The sequence below is a fragment of the Eptesicus fuscus genome, chromosome 19, assembly GCF_027574615.1.
Source record: "Eptesicus fuscus isolate TK198812 chromosome 19, DD_ASM_mEF_20220401, whole genome shotgun sequence".
Taxonomy (NCBI): Eukaryota; Metazoa; Chordata; class Mammalia; order Chiroptera; family Vespertilionidae; genus Eptesicus; species Eptesicus fuscus.
The window spans coordinates 28,169,815-28,192,852 of NC_072491.1; the positions used below are offsets into that span (position 1 = coordinate 28,169,815).

General features: G+C 50.4%; 1 non-coding gene across 2 annotated transcripts in view; it reads left to right on the forward strand.

Annotated features, from left to right (window-relative positions):
• The first annotated feature begins 292 nt into the window (after positions 1–292).
• Positions 293–23,038, forward strand: part of LOC103287642 (uncharacterized) — a 118,655-nt gene continuing 95,909 nt past the window's right edge. For both annotated transcript variants that reach the window (XR_008554556.1, XR_008554557.1), the window contains exon 1: positions 293–526. This is a non-coding gene — a transcript (uncharacterized LOC103287642). The remainder of the gene's footprint in view (positions 527–23,038) is intronic.

Here is a 23,038-nt window from a genome sequence, read left to right on the forward strand (position 1 = left end):
CCTCCCCCGCCCACCCCAACCTTGGCTAGGAACCAGCGCCTTTAGGGCTAGCGTCCCCCCCAACCCCAGTTTCCGCCTGAAAAAAAAAAAAAAATGACATTTCGCCGGCGTCTCGGGAGGGGGCTGAATTTCACTTTGTAACTTTCTGCGGAACCCGAGCCCGGGTGGCAGCTCGGGTGGTGGTATCGTATGCAAATACGCATGCTGACGTTACAGATCATGTGGGTTTTGGCGTAGATTCCCCACTGATCGAGACATTTTTTTTTCCCCCTTTTTTTTTTCCTTCTTCTTTTTTTTTTTTTTTTTCTTTTAAAATTTTGGCCACTGTTCTCCGTACGAGGGCTTTTTTTTTCTGTCTGTCGGTCCGGCGGGCTGGCTTTGCCCCTCTTTCCCACGGAGCCCGCGCCGGGCGCCCGGTGGGGAGTGGGGAGTGGGTGGGGGCAGCCAGCAGAGTTCCATTTTGGAAAGCCCGTGCCGCGTCTCCGCGCTCCCAGCCCGGGTCCCCGCGCTCCCAGCCCCGGCGCAGGTAAGAAACTTCGCCTCGGCGCCCCGCAGCCCCCGCCCCGCGCCGCCGGCCCCGCGCCCCGCACGCCCGGCGCCGGCCACTCAGCCCAACTTTCCCACCGCCGCCGCCGCCGCCGCCGCCGCGGCTCCCGAAAATGTGTTGTTAATGGGACTTGGCCGGGGTGGTGATCGGAAGAGGGGGTGCGGGAAACGGGGGGGTGCAGGCTCTTTTTTTTTTTTTTTTTGCGGCTGGGAGGAAAGACGGAGATCTGGGGTGGGGGGAGAGATTTTTTTTTAAAGAGTTTTGATTACAAGTTTGCATAAATGGGAGCCAGCCCGGGAGGAGGAGGAGGAGGAGGAAAAAAACATGTCTACGTTTCCCTATGTCGACATAAGCCACAAAAAAATATGGCGTCCGCTTTCGACAGGGCGTTACGTAGACTCGACTGTGTTTTTTATTTATTTATTTATTTCGTGGCCGGCTCCCTTTCCTTCTCGGCCCCACCGCGGCGCTTTGTGCAAACGGGGCAGGTCCCGCGGGGACTCCGGCGGGACGTGGCCCGGTCTCGGCGGGTTTGGGCAGGCGGGGGGCTGCGTGTGGGGCTCCCCTCCCTCCCCCGCTCTCCCCTCTTCTCCCCTCGCCTGGTGACGATTCGCCGTAATGTGGTGGCAGGAAGCGTGACGCCGTGGGTTGAGGCTGCCTGTGCTCTCTCGTCGCTCCTGGCGGCTGCAGGCAGCGGGCGGGCGGGCGGGCGGGCACCGAGCTACCTGCCGCGGGCAGGGCCAGAGCGCGGCGCTGTCCCCACGCCCCGCTCAGGTGCCGGGCCGCCCGCGTGGGGAGGGGCTGCGGGGGGGGGGGGACCTCGGGGGTCCCCGGCCGGGCTGCCCGCCGCAGGCTGGCCCACGCCCGCAGCCCGCCTCTGCCAGCCCCAGCCCACGTTGGTCCCGGAATGGCAGCTGGCGCTCTGCGTCTGCCCCACGCGAGAGGCTCATCTTTGTTGGTGTGGCAGCCTCTTTTGTGGCTTCCTCGGGACTTGGTAGCCAAGCCTTGGCAAACTTGCCCTTGCCCCGCCCGGGGCCCGCTTGGGAGGAGGCTGCGGAGAGGAAGAGGAGCGGGAAGTTGGGAATCAGGGAGCATCACAGGATGGTCCCCTGGGCCTGGCAGCTGTGCGGGGCCGGGAGGCAGAGGAGCGGAGGAGGGTGGTTGGTTGGTTAGTCTGGGGAGAAAACTTGGGGGAAGCCAAGTTGTGATTTGCTCAGGCTGCCACCTGACGGATGGGCTGCCAGGCCAGTGGGGGTCTCTGCCTTCCTCCGTTTTGCGCTGGCCCTTTGTCCCAGAGATGGGTGGGAGGAAGGTGGGAAAGGAGGACTTTCTCTGGACCCCTCCCATTTGAAAGAGTCCCTGCGGGGCTTGGGCCCCAGGATCACTAAGTCTTTTCAGGGCCCAGAGTTCTTCCCCAACCTGATCTCTGATGATCCCCTTCTCTCCAAGTTAGCATCAGGCCTGTTGGGGAGGATTTGGGAGGCAAGACTCCCTCCCCTCCGTCCCTTAGCTCACTCAAACCTCCCACAGTTACCCTCTGAAAACACAGAGAGACACACACATTCACTCACGTACACTCTCACTCCTCGATAGAGAAATTAATGCCTGTTGAAGAGAAGGGGGCGCGGTCCTGAGAGCTCTTCAAGATTTCAAACAGTGACTTTCTATCTGCGAGGGCTCCGCGCAGTTCAGTCCCAGGGCAGTGATGTCAAAAAGCATTTGGATGACAACCAAGTGGAATAAATAGCTTGTAAAATGGCATGTTTAATAGTAAAAATAAATTAATGGAGCTGTCAAGTGCTTGAATGGGTCTAACATAAAGGCTTGATTTAAGTTTAAAGGAAAAGTTATAGAGAGCTGTATACACTTCTTCTTTTGAGGCCCAAAGGGAACCATTCTCTAAGTAAGATTGAAATGTGTGTCACTGACAATGACTGGCCCTGTGAACTGTGGGAATATCCTTGCTGTTTAAAAGCTCTGCTCCCGGATTGTTCCCTTGTGGTCCCTACCTTCCAGCCAGGTTGGATGCCAACTAAAGATCCACCTCAAGTTAACAGCTAGCTCTTACGGGGAAAAGTCCGCGGCCAAGGTTTGAAGGTAAATCAGATACCGTAAGTCCTCACTTGACCTTGTCAATAGGTTCATGGGAACTGCAACTTTAATGGAAATGACTCATAAGGAAACCCGTTTGACCCCAGGCTAATTGACATAAACAGGAGCTAAGTGACAACAGCCTATTTCTAATCACAAAAACCTCACCACACTTGTAAATAAAGACCCAAAACACTTCTAATGTTCAACATGGACATACATGTGAGCTATACATTCATTTAAGAAAGATTAATAAAAATAAGTAAGGTAATTCAACTCACATATTCCAGTTCGGGGTCTCGGGTGGCTGTAGCCTGTCCCAGCAGCTCAGGGTGTGAGGCACGAACTCCCCCTTCCATTTACATTCAGACTGACACAATTTAGACACCAATTCTCCTAACATGCACATGGAATTGGGGGGAAACCCACAAAGACATGGGGAGAGCATGCAGACTCCACACAGACAGCGGTCCGGCCTGGGAATCAATTTCTTTTTCCTCATCAACGTCATAATGAGGTGACATCAATCGAGCACCTGCAGTATATTAAATAATCCCTCATTTAAAGGAAAAGATCAAAGAGACATAGATGTTTGTTGGCACTCAAGAAGGGTTTTCTCCCTGGTGTGAAAGCAGAGTATCTTGACATGCCCCCATGGGGCTGAAAGTGGCTCCAAGCCAGGTGTCTCCTCCACAGCGGGGCCGTGTGATTTGGTGGGATGCTGTGCATTTGACAAAAAGAATAATGACAATGTCTGATAACCGTTGCTAACACTGTGTATTTCAGTATGCCAGGCACACTGCTGTTTATTTTCCTTGCTTTATCATTCCATTCTCACTGTAACCCTGTTAGATCAGTTCTATTGTTATCCCCAGTTTATAGTTGAAGAGACTGAGGCTCAGAGAGGTGAAGAAAGTTGCCCAAAGCTGCACAGCAAAAAAATGAAGTCAGCTTTCGAAGCCTGGCCTTACATTTTACCTTGAAACACCCCATTATGGCAGCTCCCTGGATATGAGAAGACCTCGTTAGAATGAAAAGGAAAGGGTCAGGTGCAGGCCGGAAAGGGAACAGTGACCACTGCCCTGTGGTCCGAGCTCAGAGGAATCTTCCTGAGTTTCATTCCTGCATTCGTTTACTTATCAACTATGTGTTGATTTCCTTGTCCCTTCAGCAACTAGGAGGCTCACCACCCCCCAAGAGCCTGTTGTCATTAAGCACTTCTACATGCCAGGAGCCATGTCAAGTATGATTAAACTGTTTTGTCTTTGTGACAATCCTGTGAGCTAAGTACTCTCGTTCTCTCCTTTTTATAGACGAGGAAGCCGAGAACACAGAGAGGTTCTCTAACTTGGGGCCCAAGACCAAACAGCCAGTAAGTGGAGTGCCGCGCACTCCACGCTCCAGTGCAGTGCACACTGACATGCATAGTAAGCGTTAGTGAACGTATAGGAATGCTGGTGAGATGGAGTCCCTCCCCCTCTAGGAGTCTGAGCAGACAGGCAGGGAAACCACCATTAGGCCGCAGCACGCAGGATTCAGTAGGTGCTGTCACTGAGAAAAGTAAACTACCTGGGAGCACAATGAAGGGCATGATTACTCTCTGAGGGAGAGAGCCATGGAGCATATCCTAGTGTGGTAGCATCTGGACTGACCCGGGAATGAGGAGGAATCATGTCTGGGGGTGTATCAGACATCACTGCACTGAGCTGCTAGCCACAGAACCCTGAGCACCGGTGACTTCGCCAGATGGAGGCTCGTTGGTGTCAGACAGCAAGAAGGGCGGGAGGGACAGGGCCTCAGCTGTGCTGGTGGGAAGCTAGACTCGGTCTTTCCACTCTGCCATCCTGAGAGTGTAGGCCCTTGGCCCAGGGCTATGGTCTCCTGGCAGGAAGGTGGCTGCTGCATCTCCAGGCCTCACACCTGCGTTCCAGGGAAGAGGAAGTAGGGTGAGCGAGGCACTGAGAGTGCTAACCTAGGATGGCTTTCCTCTTCTCTCCGGGAAGGAACGTGTCTCTGAGGGACTTCTCTCCTTCGCTTATTGACCACAACTTGGCTCTTTGCCACGCAGCTTCCCAAACCTACCAGGGAGTGGCAATCAAATATTTTTAGTTAGGCACTTCGGTGCCATGACCAAACTTGTAAGGCGGAAGGAGTGAATGAACAGCTGTTGAGTTGGCAGATCAAGTGTGTGCAGCCTAAGATGAGAAGAGGAAGAAAGGTATTGGGGATGGAAGCTCCACCCTGGGGGCTGTGTGTGTCCTGGGGAGATGGAGAGGGGATGTAGGGAAGGTGTCGAAGAGATGACACCAGACCTGGGGGTACTGGGGACTCATCTACAGGTACTGGGGAGCTATGGCAGGTTGCTGAGGAGGGAGTGCCGTGTGTTTTAGGAAGGGGAGACTGACAGCAGTGTGCTTTGTGGGACACATCAGCTTGGTTCTTATTGAAATAAAACGAGCTCTGGAAAGTTTCAGACCAGGGCACCAGTTTTGCCTCAGGGCAAGAAGAAGCCAGCATACAACAAAGAAAGTGAGGGGTGATGGGAAGATTTTCTTATCCATCCTGCCACTAAGAATCCAAAATTAACCCTGTGTTAGTCAGCTGTTATCAGGGGTAACTAGCTCTCCTCCGTTAGTGGGACTGGAAACCGTAGAAGGAGATACCAAGTACTCCCCAAATACTACACTTGTCCTTCTCCTGACCCTCCAGCTCCTGGGTTCTACCTACAACTCCACTTATCAGCACAATGACTTTGGTCATGACCCTTCCCTTTGCTAAATGCAGGGGATGAGAGCAGAGGGCCTCAGAGGCACTGCCGTTAAGTTTCCCACGCAGGATTCCTCCAGCAAGGACCCACATCCCTGATTCTCTGCTCAACTTATCAGCTTTATGACTTTGGGCTATTCCTTACCTCTCTACACCTCAGTTTCCTTGTCCCTCAAAAATGGAGATCATTCTAGTAGCTAGCTGTATTGTGGGTCGTTGTGAAGCTCAAGAAGAAATCTATAAAAGCGCTCAGCATAGAGTGTACTCAATAAATGGTACCAGTTGTCACCATCATCACCTCCACCACCATCAAGGTCACTGTCCTCACCTCTAGGATGTGACTCTATTGTAGCAGCCTTGAGGTGCCAAGTAATTAACATGCGTGGATTTTATCGCTGATTCTGAGAGCCAGACTGTCCCCATCTCATTGCTATTCTCCTCCGTCCTCCCCATGCACACAGGCACTCTTCCGACTGTCGTAGGGAGACCCTGGTGCAGTGTTCAGGTACTGCAATGTGCTGTGTCATGGTCAAATCCAAGCAGTTCTGAAAGGATGCTTGGCTATGACATGTGCCTGTGGTAGACAATAAAGTGGACATTGTTCTTCGTACTGACAAGGTAGTTTCATTTTTAACTGAAAGAGAAAATTCCCTCCCGATCCCTTCCTCCACCCTTTTCTAAGGCCCCTCCCTACATCGAACAGGCTGTGATTTTAAGAACATCCACCCACAATCTGTTTCCTGTTCTTATGCGTGTAGTCATGCATTTACCAGTAACAGGGTTTGATTGGCAGGAGTGTGTGTGTGTGTGTGTGTGTGTGTGTGTGTGTGCGCGCACACACGTGTGTACGTATCAGACCCCCAAGGAAGAAAACAGTCCTGACAATAGCATATCAGTTCCCACCTAAACTTTAAAATGGAACAGAGGAGACCAGGGCCGGACCCACCTTTCTTGCCGACCCCTGTTTTTACCCCGAGGTGGACAGCCCACCTGTCAAAAGCCACAATCCACACACTGTCTTCCTCTTTCTGCTCCACCGCCAGTCCCCTTGTACCAGAAACACTTACCGGAGATTAAATCTTCTTACACGATGTTTCTCTGCGATAGTATTTAAAGCCCGGACTCTGCAGCGAATGAAATGCTTGTGCTATTGATCTGTGGGGGATCAATAGGAAGGAGTGTGACCCAGGCATTCACTTTGGTGTACGAGGTCTGTGGTATATTTTAGGGGAGCAGAGGCCTGGTTTGGGATGGGAAAGTGGGACATGCATGCTGGGCTCACCTTCCTGGGTTTAACGCCATATGGGGTTTACTTTGCAGGGGGAACGAGCAAAAGCCTGGGAACCGCTTACTGTCAAGTTCAGGGTGGGGAGTAGGTTCACGTATCCCAGAGGCCTTTGGGAGAGAATCCTCCCCATGGGGGCTCAGGCCAGACAGTGGGCAAGAGAGGAACCTGCTGTGCAGAGAGGGAGCGGCGGGTGGGGGCGGGGAGTGGAATTCCTGGGCTACAGGTTCTCCTTGAGCCTGGCTGGATGCCTGCAGCTGCAGCTCCTGGGCTCGAAAGCATGTGCAGGCCACGGAGGAAGAACCCAAAGTCTGAATCCAGGAGGAGCAGCTTGCATGTATGCATGGGCTGTGCAAACGTGACGGTTTACATCAGTGTTGCGGAAAGAGTCGAGAAAAGGACTACTCACGAGGACTGACATTTGTGCCCCCCCCCCCCCCGTGGCCATCCTGACCCCGCCCCCAGCCTTGTCCACTGTGGCTGGTGAGATGGAATTAATACAAAGCTCCCTACACACCCAGACACACCACAGACACACAGTATTTGGCATCTTAAGAACAGCAACCGGCCGAAGCCGGTTTGGCTCAGTGGATAGAGCGTCGGCCTGTGGACTCAAGGGTCCCGGGTTTGATTCCTGTCAAGGGCATGTACCTTGGTTGCGGGCACATCCCCAGTAGGGGGTGTGCAGGAGGCAGCTGATCGATGTTTCTCTCTCATCGATGTTTCTAACTCTCTATCCCTCTCTCTTCCTCTCTGTAAAAAATCAATAAAATATATTTAAAAAAAAAAAAGAACAGCAACCGCTCCCAAAACTGAGTACCTATCCAGTAGCCCCCCCTTACCCACAGGGACTATGTTCCAAGACCCCCAATGGATGCCTGAAATGACGGATAGCACAGAACCCTATACATAGTTTTTTTTCCTATACATACCTATGATAAAGTTTAATTTATAAATAAGGCACAGTAAAAGATTACCAACAACAACTAAAAATAAAACAGAACAACTATAAAATATACTGTAACAAAAGTTATGTGAATTTGGCATTATTAAGTAAAATAAGGGTGACTTGAACACCAGCGCCTCAATACCCCAGCAGTCACTCCAATAACCCACTAAGGGGCGGGGAGGGTGTGCAGTGTGGATCCATCAGCCAAAGAATGATTTTCATCCTGGGCAGGATGCAGCGGGGCAACACGAGATTTCCTCATCTACTCAGAACAGCACACAATTTAAAACTTATGAATTGTTTATTCCTGGAATTTTCTATTTAATATTTTCAGACCGCAGTCGACCCTGAGTAACTGAAATGGCGAAAAGCGAAGCCTTAGATAAGGGGGGACTTCTGCATGCACTGGGCACTCTGCCAAACGCTTTGCCTGCACTATGGCATTCAGGCTGATTATGAGGAGTACAGGGATAGAACCCCATTTGAAAGACAGGAAGTCGGAGTTCAGAGAGGTCAGGTATGTGCTTAAGGTCACAGAGCGAAGGTAGCTGAGTCAGCATTCAAACCCAGATCACGCTGATGCCAAAGCTCTTAGTCGTCCCCAGGTCTTTCTGAAGTCTTCCGGAGGCCAGCCTCACCCTGCCTGCAAGGAAGTGTGGGGAGAAGGGCCAGTTTTAGAACGTGCTTCTGGACAGTCTGGTGGCTGTTCTGCTGAAGGGATGTGGGCATGCGTGCACACGTGCGTGCATGTCTGTATGTGAGTTGACTCAAAACAGGAGAGAATTCCAAATCACTCACACACACTTCTAAAGCCTTTATCGTGTCTGTAGCAGAATGTTCCCCAGGGGCCCTGCACCCCCTCCACCCTCTCCTCCTCGGCTCTGCAGAGAAGGAATCCCAGTGGGCAGAAAGCTGCAAAGTTGGACAGGGAGGAGAATCTGGGATGCTACTTTCAGGATGCTCAGCAGCCTCAGCAGCCAATGGGGGAAGGGGATACAGGGAGCAGGCACTGGGAGGGTGGAGAATGGCTGTGTTGCTGTTTTTATACAATAACAGAGGATCATTGTAATTGGGAGCCCATGAATCATAACACGTCTGCCTATGGCTTTCTCCAGCTGTAGAGCCATTTAGTTAAATAGCACACAGAAAACCCCTTTCAGCTGACATTACTTTCCCGCTGTTCTTAAAATATAAGTCTGAGCTGAATTGCTCGAACGACAAAGCCATCTCCTGCTCCCCCAGCCCCTGGGTATACCCAGAGCCCTCATACAATCTCCCTGGCCTGTGGAGGAGGAGGTTTAGAAATTCCTGGCATTTGCACTGCACCCTTGTCTTTTTGAAAACAGCTCCTTTAAGATATTTGCACACAGCCTGGGCAGAGCTGGATGTCATGGCCAAGTTGTTTACGGTGGGTGGTGGCCCAGAGAGGGCAGGGAGAGGCCAGGATGTCAGTGCTGTCAGGGATGGGGAGTGCCTTTGCTTTTTTTGTGGGAGAGGGGCATAGAGGGATATGGCCTGACAGCCAGAAGCTGGCGAAAGAGACTGCCCCTTGGCCAAGACATTTTGGGGAAAGGCTGATGGTGGCTCCAGGCAGGAAGGAGAGAAGCACAAGCCCTCTCCTAACCTCCCCTAACAGAGAGCGCTTGGGGTTTCGTTGTCCAATAGAACAGCCAGGTCCTTTCTTTGGGGGCACTTCGTGTCACGGAAGTGATTCCCAGAGCTACCCAGTTCAGGACAGCTGGAAGATTCCCATTGTTCCCAAGAGCAGTGGAGATGGTTGGGATCAGCCACGGGGTTATGGTAGACATTCCAAAGACTGAGGCCTGAGGTTGGACACAGCCTGACTTCAGCACTTTTAGAAATGGGATGGTGGGTCTCCTGGTACCAAGCCTAGTGTCTTCTGAGCTCCCTGGAGAGGGATGTTGGGGGACAGAATAATAGCAGCATGGCCCTAATTGGTTTGGCTCAGTGGATAGAGCATCGGCCTGCGGACTGAAGGGTCCCAGGTTCAATTCCGGTCAAGAGCAAGTACCTTAGTTGCGGGCACATCCCCAGTAGGAGGTGTGCAGGAGGCATCCGATCAATGATTCTCTCTCATTGATGTTCCTAACTCTCTATCCCTGTCCCTTCCTCTCTGTAAAAAAATCAATAAAGTGTTTTTTAAAAAAATAGCAGCATGGTGCATTAAGAGGATCAAGGACTTTCCAGCTGGAAAAACACTTCAGGGGTCACCCAGCCCAGCTTGGGGAAACTGCAGCCCAGAGAGGTAAGGACTTTGCCCAAGGTTCCACAATCATATGGCAGAGGATTGCTAGCTTCAGGCCTCTGTTTCCTTGGGCCTTCCCTGACCAGCCAGCTCCATCACAGTACCTTCCCTCCCGCCCCCCACCCCCCCTTTTCCTCTGTCCAAGCACCGAGCACCTGCCAGAGGAAGAAAACCACGTCCCTACCCCTCAGGAAGGTCAGAGTCACTCGGCACTTAGCAACAACTGCAATGATAATAGCAAACTCTTAGCAACATCATAGGCACAATGCTGAGTGCTTTTTCGTGGGTTAGCTCATGACACTCCCAAAAGATGTGAGGACTCTGCTATCCCCATTTAATAGACAAAGAAGCACAGAGTAGAGAAGTCCTTTGTCCAAGGTTTCTGGAAACCAGACAATCTTCCACTACACTCGCCTCTCCTGCCCTCCTTGCACCTGCAGCTCCGTGCGAGGGCTGTGGCTCCTCCCCCACTAGGTAGAACTAGTGGCCGAGCCGCCAGCCTGCACTGAGGATAACAGCAAGAATGGGTGTGCGTGCATTCAGGGCTCGACAAAGGGCTTTCTCATGCACAGATTTTGTTTTTTCCAGTTTATCGAATGCCAACTGTATGTAGGCTCACGCACCCTTACACCAGAGCCCCGGCCATTTGTACAGCAACCCTGCTGAGCAGATCGGGTGAAGGGCAGAGCTAGAACTTTAACATGCTTCTGCGGAATCTGACACTGAAGTGGTTTTATCCACATCAGGCAGGCTGCAGCCAGAAGTAGCTAATGGGGAGTCCTACCTGGACAGAGACAGGTCACTTAGGGACATGAAGTCACCAGTGACTGTCCAGGTTAGTTTCCCCCAAAATAAAGGAACAGTGAGGCATTTTAGGCAACTTTCACGTGAGCAGCAGATATTTATTTGAGCATAGTGAGGAGTATAGCCCACTAATTGTGTACCAGCCTCATCTAGCATCTTACTAGCAATGGCCCCATTAAAAAAAAAAAATAGCTTGTGGTGTCATTTACACACCTTAAAATTCACCCATTTAAAGTGTACAATTCATCGATTTTTAGTATTTTTACAGAGTTGTGCAACTATCACCACAATCTAATTTTGGAACATTTCCATCACCTTCAAAATAAATTATGTGCCCATTATTAGTAGTCACTTTCCATCCCCCTGTTTAACCCTCTGTCCCCCAGCCCTAGGCAACCACTAGTGTACTTTCTGTCTCTATAGATTTGCTTTTACTGGACATTTCTTATGGAAGGAACCATATAATACGTGGTCTTCCGTGTTTGAACTCTTTCACTTAGCGTAATGTTTTTGAGGTCCATCCATGTTGTAGCATGAATCCGTATTTCATTATTTTTATGGCCAAACAATATTCCATTGTATGGATGTACCACATTTGCTAGGGCTGCTCTAACAAAATACCAGAGACTGGGTGGCTTAAACAACACACATTTATTTTCTTCCAGTTCTGGAGGTTGAGAGTCCAAGATCAAGGTGTCAGCAGGTTTGATTTGCTCTGTGGCCTCTTTCCTTGACTTACAGATGGCTACCATCTCTCTGTGTCCTCACCTGGCCTTTTCTCTATGCACACCCATCCCTGGTGTCTTTGTCCAAATTTCTTCCTCTTATAAAGACACCAGTCAGATTGGATTAGGGCCTCCCCCTCCCCCAACGGCTTCATTTTAACTAATCAGGTCTTGAAAGACCTTATCTCCAAATACAGTTACATTCTGAGGCACCCGGGTTAGGGCTTCAACATGAAAACGGGGAAGAGGGCAGGAGGAGAGGGGCACAATTTAGCCTATAACACCACATTTTGTTCATCCATTCACCAGTTGATAATTGGGTTGTTTCTGCATTTTGGCCATTTTAATGAGGCTTCAGTGAACACCTGAACAACCTTCGCGTGGATGTGTGTTTTCATTTCTCTTGGGAAGATACCTAGGAGTGGGACTGCTGGGCCAGGCAGTAACTCTGTGGATCACACTCTGAGGAACTGCAAAACTGTTCTCCAAAGCTGTGACACCGTTCCACTTTCCCACCTGCAGTGTGAGCTTCGGATTTCTCCATAGCCTCTCCAACCCTCCATGTTGTCATAAGCCCCATTTTACAGGGGAGGGAACTGAGGCACGGAGTGGGGAAGGTCAGCCACAGGACTCAAGAGCAGAGGAACAGCATCCACACACACACACACACACCAGTCTGACCAGTCCACTACCCCGACCTGACCAGGGTGAAGCGAACAATGGCACCCAGTGTGCGAAATGTAAGGTGGCTCTCACTCTCAAGTTGTCATAGTACAGAGTTGGCACCCGGGAGGGAATGTTTCCTTAAATTTTGTGTGTGCTTGCCTCGTCCTTGTCCTGGCCTTGCCATCATTCTGCGCTTTGTCTCTAAGGCATAGTGCTCAGTGTTTGGGGGAGAAGGAAAGGGACACAAGATGACAAGCCACTCATGGCCCCTGCCCTGGAGGTGCAGCCCCACACAGCTAGCCTCCCGGGACTTGCAAAAGCAGACCACTTGCTCCTCGCTGGCTGTGCAAATTGTAGGGGGAAGTGCCTGTCAAAGACTTAGCATAGCTCATGGCACCTAGGCAATGCCCTAGAAATGCCACTGGTACTCTTGTGTTGTCATTAACATAACTCTGCCGAGAAGCTTTCTCTGAGTCACTGTAGTTTGAGGGACATCCTTGTGCCCTAGATCTTTGACTAGGAGCCTCATCCCCACCCCACAGAAAGGTCATCACCCAGAGACCAGGAAGAGGGCTGGGACAGAGGAAACTGGCCACCCAGGCTGTCCTCAGACCTCCCGAGCCTGTCCTGGGAGTGGTGGGTCATTCATAGAGCCCAGCACCAGCTTCACTTCAGCTCTGTTAGTTCCAAACTAAGAGTGCAGTCCCCGTGCTCCCAGATGGGAGAACATCCCTGATGGTTAATACAGAGTGCTCCCAGATGTGAGGACATCCCTGATGGTTAATACATTAGGGGTCCAGGTGAGCCAGGGATGGGGGGCTTTGGGTCCTTTCTGCTGAATTGACCAGTCCCCTGGATTTCCCCAGCTGGAAGAAGGGACCCTTTTGGAGGCCTTGGTTGTAATCAGATCAGGCTGCTGGCCTTTCAGGGTTGGGGAAGGGTGCACTGATTGAAGATTTGGGGAATCAACATCAACATTTCTGGATATAGAAGATATGTGTCAGCTGCTGCCATGACGAATCTCAGGCTTGTTGGAAACTGGGGCTTTGTGCTTTGATCCCCACATCCCCGTCCCCCACCTGCTGCCATCTGAACACCTAGCTCTGGCTGAGTTGGTTGCTCAGTAAATACTTGTTTAATTGATAAGTAGAATTGAACAAAAGAGAGAATCCGTGCTTGTTGAAATAGGAGGGGGAAGTCATGCTGGGCCTACCTACCCCAAACTGAACAGACGTGCTTCCAGAATTGATTTTTTGCATGGGATTTTTTTTTTTTTCCAATATGAGGAAAAGAGGAAGTCTTATTGGAAGGAATACATGTCAAGGCATCTGTCACCATTCTCTCCCTGCCTCGACTCCGCTGACGTGTGGGTCTAAAACACCAGCATCAGCACAGGGCTGGCCCACTGAGCTGGTTCAAAATGAATGTCCCTCAAGCGATTGGATGGTTATATGAATGAATAAATCCACCAGACCCTGGTTCCGAGCCTGTGCTCCAGGTCAGCGCAAGTTAGGGTGAAATAAGCATTGCTGCTTGCTGCTGCCCCTGGTGGCAGGCGCTTGGGGCCACCTGGGAGTACGATCACTGGGCCATTGCGTAACAGGAAGCAGCCAAGGAGACTTCCGGTCCCAGGCTGGCTTCGTTCCAGGGTCAGTGTCTCTTAGCCAAACTGCCAATCTGCCTGCCTCACTGGCCCAGCCCTGCTGCATCGTCTGGACAGCTGGCCCCTGTGTGCAACCTGGGTCCATGTCCTCCCTCTAACTGGGCTTTGCCCTTTGTCTCCACCTTCCTGTCAGCACCTAGAGCAATGTCATAGGTGGTGTACCAGAGTCTTACTACTACCTCCAATAGTAAGCTTTCTTTTGATTGAGCCTGAACTAGAGACCAAACTCTAAAGGTGGTGGGAAGGAAGGAAACAAACAATGCTTTATGCCAACCATTGCACCAATGTATTCCAGAGTTCAATATTTTTGCATGTGAAAGGCCAAAGGACTAGAGTTAGTAACAGGATAATCTTTTTTCTTTCCCTTAGAACAGTGGTCGGCAAACTCATTAGTCAACAGAGCCAAATATCAACAGTACAACGATTGAAATTTCTTTTGAGAGCCGAAAACCGACTTCTGCGCATGGGCCACGAAGTTTCATTTGCACTGTACATGTGCGCCCACACGTGGTATTTTGTGGAAGAGCCACACTCAAGGGGCCAAAGAGCCACATGTGGCTCGCAAGCCGCAGTTTGCCGACCACTGCCTTAGAAGGTGCTTCTTGGCACTAATACAGTTTCTCATGTGGTTTTGTCCTCTTGAAGTTTTGTCACCATCTCACTCCCCACCCCACACACACACATACACTCTGGGGTTGGAAGGGAAAAAAATACATGTCAGGAAAGAGATGGCCAAATGTATTTAATCTTTCTGGGCCATCTTGTGTGATGGGAAAAATAGTCTTCTTGAGATTTCAGTGCAGTGTGTGTGTGTGTGTGTGTGTGTGTGTGTGTGTGTTTTAACTGTTTTAAGTAATAGAGAATAACTGGCCATTCTGTGATAAACACACAAGAATCCTGTGGAACAGGCATTGAACAAGCTCTATGAATGGTCAGGCTAGGCTAAGCTACGATGCAGTGACAAATAAACCCCAATATCCCAGAGGTTTAACAAAGCAAGGTTTATTTCTTACTTTCACGAAATGCCCTGAAGGACAACAGCTCTTCAAGGTCGCTTTCTTCCAAGCTGTGACTTAGGGATCCAGGCAGCCTGGATGTGGTAGCCACATCATTGGAAACAATTTCATGCAGCTGGAACAGAGGAAAGAAAATTGAAGGGTCACATACACACTCTGTAAAGATATCGCTTTTGCTCACGCAACCCTGTCTTACTTCCAGGAGCCTGGAAAGTGTGGGGAAGCACATGCCCGTTTGGCAGGTAGTACATGTCTCTACCCAGTGGAGCCCTGGACTGGCTGTGCTGCTTCAGCGAGTCATTGTTCCTCTCAGGCTCACTGAGTGTCAGTTAAAAGTATCCGTGACAAAGCCCAGACCTGATCAGAGCTTCCTGACACTTAGTCCAGTGCCATTGTGGACTCTAAGGACGGCACTCGGTTGTCCCGTCCCGTGGTAGGTAGAGTAGAGGTCCTGATGATCTGAAACACCACCAAACATTAAAAATGAATTTCTTTTTTTACAGCAGCATATTGCTTTTCTTAGATGTTGTAGAATACCATTGCAATTTGGTTTTACATTGAGCATGCAGTCTGGCATAGAGAAAATTAACATTTAATGAGCCCCTAATTACTGCCAAACACTAATGTAATGGTGCTGAGCACAACCAGTGACTCTAAATCGCATTTGCCACGTGTGTGCAAAGTGCCAGGCAGATTCTCAACACTCTGTGGGTTCATTTATATACCCTACCCAAAGCCCCTAGGAGGTCCTTTCTGTGACTTTCCTCTTGAGAGAGGCCTGACTATTTGCATTTAATAGATGAGGAAACCAAGACTCAAAAAGATGAAAAGAACACAGCAAGGAAGGGGCAGGGCCTGGCTTCACAGGCAGGCTCTCAACCCAACACTCATTTGGGTGGTTGGGAGTATGTTCGGGGATGTGAAAAAGGCCAGGGGTAAAAAGCCAGTGCTATTCCGGTGAGCAGCTGAATGCCTTTTGTGTATTCGGCTGTATCTATATGTTTTGAGGTGTCAGAAGTGTGATGGGTATTGGACTCTGCTTATGCATACAGGAAATATTCCAGCACCTGTTATGCTGCAGGCACCATGCTAAATAACTAGAGATACTACAGTGGTGAATGAGATATTTCTTTCAATCTAGACTTGTTCATTTTTCTATGTAACTTTCTAGACTTTAAAAAAAAAAAATCACCTTGAAAGGTAACTTAAGAACATTGCCCATTGCTGCCCAGAAATGATCACATATTTGAATTTTGGCTCCAAAAACATTGCATGTGGCATCTGGGCTCTGCTCAGAAAGTAAGAACCCCCTTCTACAAATTGATTCCATGATTAACCAGCCTAGCATACGTTGGTTACCAACTTTTCACTAGTTCCTGTCTTGAACAATCAGCCAACCAGTATTCAAGCCAGCATTGAGATCTACAGTCCAATCCTCTGAGATTTTATAGGAGAGGAAAATGAGGCTTTCTCTAGGTTGTGCAATACCCAGCGCCCCCCTGCTACTTAAAACATTTCAAGAGCAAATCTCGCTCATTCCAGAGCAACAGATGTTATCAATGATACAAAAACTGCTCCTCCCTCCTCTCCACTTATAGTCAGGATTTAAAGATACTTTTATTTTTACCCTTCCTTGCCCTTTATAGCTTTGAGAATATGCCTTTTCACCACCCTAGGGTGACCAGAGCAGGAGGGGCAAGAAGCCTCGTCTCCCACCTGGCCCCCAGGTGAGAGGAGGTGCTGAAGGCAGCAGCCATTCTTCCCTCCATCTCAGAGCAGGTGAGGGACACGCCCCATGTCAGGTCACTAGTGATGGAACCTGGGCTAGGACACCGCGCTTTTGCCTGTGCGTCACTATTTTCTCATTTCTCTTCAGTTTCTCAGGATTAGAATTTCACACCAAGGTCTCTGGCGAAGCTAATCATTTCCGACTTTTGGGGAGATACAAATCCGGAGAAGTATGTCTATTAAATATTGTTTCGGTGAACTTTACATTGTTTGCTCATGGTTTACATTGCGGAGCTTGGTTCCCCAAAAAGTAACAGTGTGGCCTGGTTATCTCCGTGGAGTAGAGAACTTGGTGATCCTGGGGATCCGACTGTGAGAATCTTGTCTGGGCAGCCTGGAGTGCAGGCAACTTCCTTCTTCTGAGATTCTGGAAGAGTCCTTTCCACCAGCCTCCCACCAACCCTATACCTTTGCTTTGCATGCATCACAACAGACATTTGAATTTACTTTTGAGAAAAAGGAAGTCTTTCGGCTCCCCTCGCTCATCTGGTACAGCGAGAGTCTGCAGTTCAGATGACCTTGAAGACGGAAGACACCAGTCACCATGATAGCCCTTTCATCCCAGCCCCAGCCCCTTCAGCCTTCTTTCCCTGTCCTGTGTTGGGCTCACATGGTAGTCCTAGCCAGGATCCTGGTGGCCCCTATCCTTTCTTCTCTGCTGGGAACCCTCAAAGGAAGCTGGTGCTGAGCCTGCAACCCTTGGTTTCCACAAAAATGGAGGTCAGAAGGGGTAGGTTTTGTGTTCTGGACCATGTAGTGGTGCCCCCAGGCGACCGTGTCACCTTTGTGTAGAGTAGATACTCAATATCTGCGGAATTTCTGAGGCAGGCAGCACCAATGGACCCACGATGATGCTCAGCCAGGACACAGGCTGCGGAGATTTGGCACGTTGGTCATTTGTTCTGGCAACTGATGAAACATCCTGGCACCATATGCTACCGGGAACCCTGACTGCAGGTTAGCAGCAACTGCTTGGGTTAATCATGAGAATAGCTAGTGGTCACTTAAGAGCCAAGTCTTTTCCCAAGGGAAGGGGAGAGAGGGGGAGGGAGGGGAGGGATGGAGGGAGGATGAGAATCATATTAAACTGCTAGAGCTAAAGAACAAAGAACATGTTTTCTTTCTTCTTTCAAAACAATGTGGGAGGCTTGCCTGCAAGACTTATGAAAACAAAACAAAAATCTACCACTGCAAGTTATATAGTGTGTAGACAGGTGTGTGCGTGCACACACACACACACAGCTAAAACACAGCACTGCTTTAAAAGTTTAATACTTTTGAGTCCTTTGTGTGACTGTGTTTAGGTATTTATGTACAACTTTAACCAGAAAATATACACTGAGGCTGATGGTTTGTTTTATAAGTCCTGGATTGTAGGCATTCAACTCTGTGTGAGTCAAAGCTTTCAATGAATGAAAAGACTAGGTTTGTGGAGTGTTTAAAGTAACAACCATGAAAAATTCCTAGTCCTAGGTCAGCAGAAAGGGACTATTTATTGCTAATTACCTACTTCATCATGGGTATCTGTAATGAAATTCTCAGGGCATATTGGCAAATTGTCATTTTTAATAAGATAATTACTTAAGTAAACATATTCTTGCTAATTTCCCATAATGCCCATTTTTGTGAAATGGATTTTCATAAGTTGAGATTTGACAACAATCCCCATGAACAGAATTTGGACACGGGGCTTCTATTTGGGGACTCTGGAAAGACAAGGGGACTCTTTTAATTTCAGAAGAGAAGTCTAGGCTTAGGAAACAGAGATGTTTAGGAGAGCCCTGTCACCCACCAAAGGCACATGCTGGAGGAAAACGGCCACCAGTTTCTGAACCATCTCTGTCCTTCTGTTTGGATGAGTCAACATGGAACTTTTCCACTATTCTGGAACTAGTATGTCCTGAAAGAAATTTCCCACATAGGAGGGGGTGTCAGGAGGGTCACCCAGCTCAGCACCCACCGCTTTCTGACTTTGGGCAGGTCATCCGTCCCCTCTCTGGCCTCAGTTTCCCCGATTGTGAAGTCTTACAGCCTCTGAGCCCCTTTTCCGCTCAGGTTGGGTTGGCGCTGCCCGCTCCGGGTTGGTGGGACTTCGGCAGGTAGGGCTCCCAGCCCGCGGCCTGCGGCTGCCCTGGCCCCCGTAGCAGCCTGTCGACGCGGAGTTTTCTGGAATCCGTGTGCAAAAAACTCTCGACTCTCCACCGACCGCCAGCTGTTGTGACGCTTCCTTGGAAAGCCCACGTGGTGTTGAGCAAGCAGCCTGCTCTGCGCAGCGCCTGCTCGTCCAGGCCCCCGAGGCAGTGGGTCTGCAGCTGATTTCCTGGGAAGCCTTGGGATAGGGAAGGAGAAGGGGCGGCCTGGTGGGTGGAGAGGGCTGGCAGGTTCTCAGGCCCCGGCCCTGGCAGGCACAGTTAATGGGCCATCTCGGTGAGGGGGACAGAGCTGGCTGGACTGCCCTCCCACCCCGCCTCCCATGGAATGCCATGTTTATTTATGGATCCCTGTTTCTCTGGGGAAACGACTTCTACGGCCAGGGCTGGAGAAGCTGGCAGAATATCTCCAAAGAAATCTCCCTCCTCCCCCTCCCACCCCTAACCTCCTCCATCCCCCCCCTTTAGAGCTTTTGGGGACCAGGCGTGGCAGTGGGAGATGCCTTGGGAGAAGAGGAAGTGAGCCTGCAGGTGGTGTGGGGACATCGGAGTGGTCAGCCTGGATTAACACCCTCTCCTTCCCCCTTTCCGGTTCTGACCCTGGAAAGGGGGTGGGGACTCTGGGGGTGGGGACTTAAAACTGAAAGTAGCCAAGCACAAGCAGCCGGATTTCCCCCTCCCTGCCCCACCCCACCCCAGCAAACAACCCCAGAATGACGCCAGGAGCAGAGGTGCCAGTGCTCTTAGGTTAGGAGGTGGTGTGAGCCACGCTTGGCACTTTAATCTTTCTGTTCAAGGCTGTGACGGTGGCTTAGGGGCCACCTCCCATTCAGTGCCTTGTCGCTTCCTGCAGAGACTTATGCTGGAACTCACATCTCAGCTCCCCTGTCAACCCTCCCCCCCCCCACACACACACACACACACCGCCCCTGGCAGGCCTTCCCTATGGGACCCCTGCCCTCATCCCTCTAGACCAGAATCTCTCTATCTCAGCGCTGTGGACGTTTGGGGTCTGGTGATTGTTTCTTGTGGGGGTCTGCCCATGTGTTGTAGGAATGTCTCCAGATGTCACCACAGGTCTCCTGGGGGGCAGACCGTCCCATCCCTCCCTTGAGAACCACCAGCTAAATGACATTCTGTTTTATTCTCCTCACAGCCCCCTTCACTCTGAAATTGTCTTCCCCCGTCTTGATCCCACCAATGCTCAGCCCTAGCAGCACCTAATATCCACCCAAGAAGCTTTTTAAAAAAACTCCAAGGCGCCCTCTCACCCCACGTGATTAAATTGGAATCTCTCCCAAAGCTTCGCAGGCTCATCAGCCCGGGTTGAGGATCACGGTTCTCTTCCCTGGAGGGGAAGGCGCCACCTGAGGGAGGACCGTGGTGGCCTTGGCCACAGTGTTGTTGTCAGTACATAGATCAGTGCCAGGCGCATAGTAGGACTCAGTGCTGAGATTCAGTGAGGGAACAAATGCTTCAGAGAACCCATCATCACTGGTCGATGATCTTTTTAGGGATTCTTTCTTTCACGTTGTCATTCTACAAACATTCATGAAGTGCTTATTTCCTGCCAGGGGTGGTGCTAACCACTGGAGATGCAAAGTTAAGTAAAACTTGACCCCCAGTCTCCTGGGAGGCAAATACGCAAATACACGGGGTTGCCCATCTACGGAGATCATTGTTAGAGTGAAAGGTATGTGGAGACCAGTTAGAGCCTACTAGTATGTTCTAGAAGCAGTTCCTAAAAAGACACTAGAAAGAAACCTTGAGTGTCTCAGCGAGGTATTTTGCATACACTTTCACACTTGAACATCATCACATCAGCTGAGCAAGCTGAGGAGGGGGGCGGGGGCGGGGGCACCTGCCTACCTGAGGGCCAGGTCTGCCACTGCCTCTCTGGAAAGCCCATGTTCTGTCCAACCGATGATGCTGCATCCAGAGCTGAGACTGGACTGGAATCCCCGTGGGCAGGGCGGCTGCTTCGTGCCCTCAGGCTTCTGCCATGCATGGACTGTAGACTCCGTGTGTTTCCTGCCCTGGAAGGTCATTACCCAGGAAGTCCCCTCATTCTGTGCTCTTTCCATCTATGAAACCCAAAATTCGACTGTCTCACTTCGGGTTCCCCAGAGGCAGACCCCAAGACCAAGATTCAAGTGCAGAAAAGTGAAGGAAGGTCTGGTGGGGGAGCAGGAAATGAGACGGGATGTGAAGGGGGCGGGACATGGAGCATTTTCAAGCAAGTTAGCATGGTGGGCAATTGGAGCTCAATCCTACCAGGCACCTCGGGGCCAGTGGAGAGACCATGTGCCCCTCAGTGTCATCTCACCTGCAGGTATGGTACTTCCTCACCAGCTGTCACTCACTGCTGTGGGCCGCTCCCCAGGGGGCTGTACCTCCCCTGCACTTCAGAAACCAGAGAGAGCCCCAAAACAAGGAAACACGGGTGTGGGCAGTTAGAAGTGAGGTGACATGCACTGAAGTGGGAAGGGCAGAGCGACATGGGTGGGACATGGCAGCCTCTGTTCAGACTCAGGGAACATCTTTCAATTATAGATTTGTTTTGAGTTGTTGGTGTCAGATATTGAGCACCTGTTGTATACAGAGCCCCATGCTAGGTTTGAAGTTTGAAATAGACATGGTGCCCTGAAGGAGCTGGTTGCCATGACTGGTGACCAGAGCGCTCCTACATAAGCATCACACCAAAACACTGACCCCACAATGTCAGCTCCCGGGCTCAGCATCCCGGGCTCTTCCTCAGCAGGACCCAGCCCCTCTGTCGTCATTCCCTCCCCCTCGAGTTCTCTGCTTTAGGATTTTTGAACGGCTTGCGGCTCCTGAAAAAGATCCTTCTCTCTTTCTCTTCTCCCTCCGGCCTTCCCCCATTCCAGGCCCCCTTCCTTGTTCTCAGAATAACTCCCCATCTTTTATGAGTCAGGTTAATAGCCCCTCCTCCAGGAAGCCCTCTCTGATGGACACTCCAGCCCCAGGAGCCCTTGGCTGTGGTCAGGTTCACTGTTCTTCCCCCGGTCAGAGTAGTCATCACACACAGTCGTCATCACCTTTTCTCTGTAAGCTTTCAGGAAGTCAGGGTGCGCTTGTCGTTTTCACTGGGCATTAAAGCTAGGCCTGGCAATGAAAGTTAGGCCTGAATTTGAAACTCAGCTTAGTTCTTCCTAATTGTGGGGTTCAGGTTGGACACAATAAAAACTCCCTTACAGGAGTATTGTAAGAATTAAATACCTCCTAGAACATGGTATTTACAGGTATCCTTTAAGTCAGTCCCAGCAAGAAATGAAGTAATGAGGGGAAGTTAATGAGTGGACTATTCACAGAGGGTTGGCCAGGTCAAGCAGAGCCAGCAAGGAATGGGGACGCCCCAGCGTAGCAGCAGCTGAAGGTCCGACCTCCCCTAAGCCTCAGGTAGCAACAGCTGGGTGGCCACTGGAACCCAGGAGAGGCGTGGCTGCGGCAGAGTGGCTGTCCTGCGAGATAATAAGGAGTAAGAACTAACATCTACTGTGTGCCTACTGTGTGCCAGGCAGTGTTCTGAGCATATTAGCTCATTTGTGGGGTATTACTATTCACCCCATTTGGCAGATGGGAAAGCTGAGGCACAGAAAGATGCATTTTCTCCTTTGACCCTCTGATCTCCTGTTGGTTCCTCCCACTGGTAGGACTCACTGGAAGCTAGGGGGTGAGGATGCCCGCTGAAACAGTCCACAAGGTCACAGAGCAGAGTGAAGGGTAGAGAGAGGATCTGCAGGGCAAAGGGAGGCGGGCCAGCACCATAGATGGTTGGTAAGTGGGCGCTGTGGTTGCTGCCCCTACTATTGTTATTTTGGTTGTTGTTGGGTCATCAAAGCCCAAAGCAAAGCCTGGCTCCTAGGTGGGCTCAGACATTTTCCAAGTGAATGAACGAACCACTGACCTACTAGCTACAAATTACAGCCACATCACGTAAGCCCTCAATAGCCTATTTATTGAATAATGTAATTGAAAATATCCCGTTAAGCGTCTGGTCATATAGGAAGTGGTTCACTGCTAAGAGTGTTAATACTATTATATATTTGTTGACTCAGCGCATTCTCTTTGACATTTATTCAGGATTTCCAGATTATATGGGAAGGAAAGCAAAACACCATCATCCATGTTACAGGTGGACATAGGAAAAGAGGAGTTTCCATTCAGATTGAAATGTTAGGCACTTGGAAGTTGGCTTTGGATTTAGGTTGAGAGTTGAACACTCCTGCCTGAAACCTGGAAACCACCCGGCCTGGAAACCTCAGGTGATGCCCTTCCCAGTGGGTTCCCCCAGACAGGAG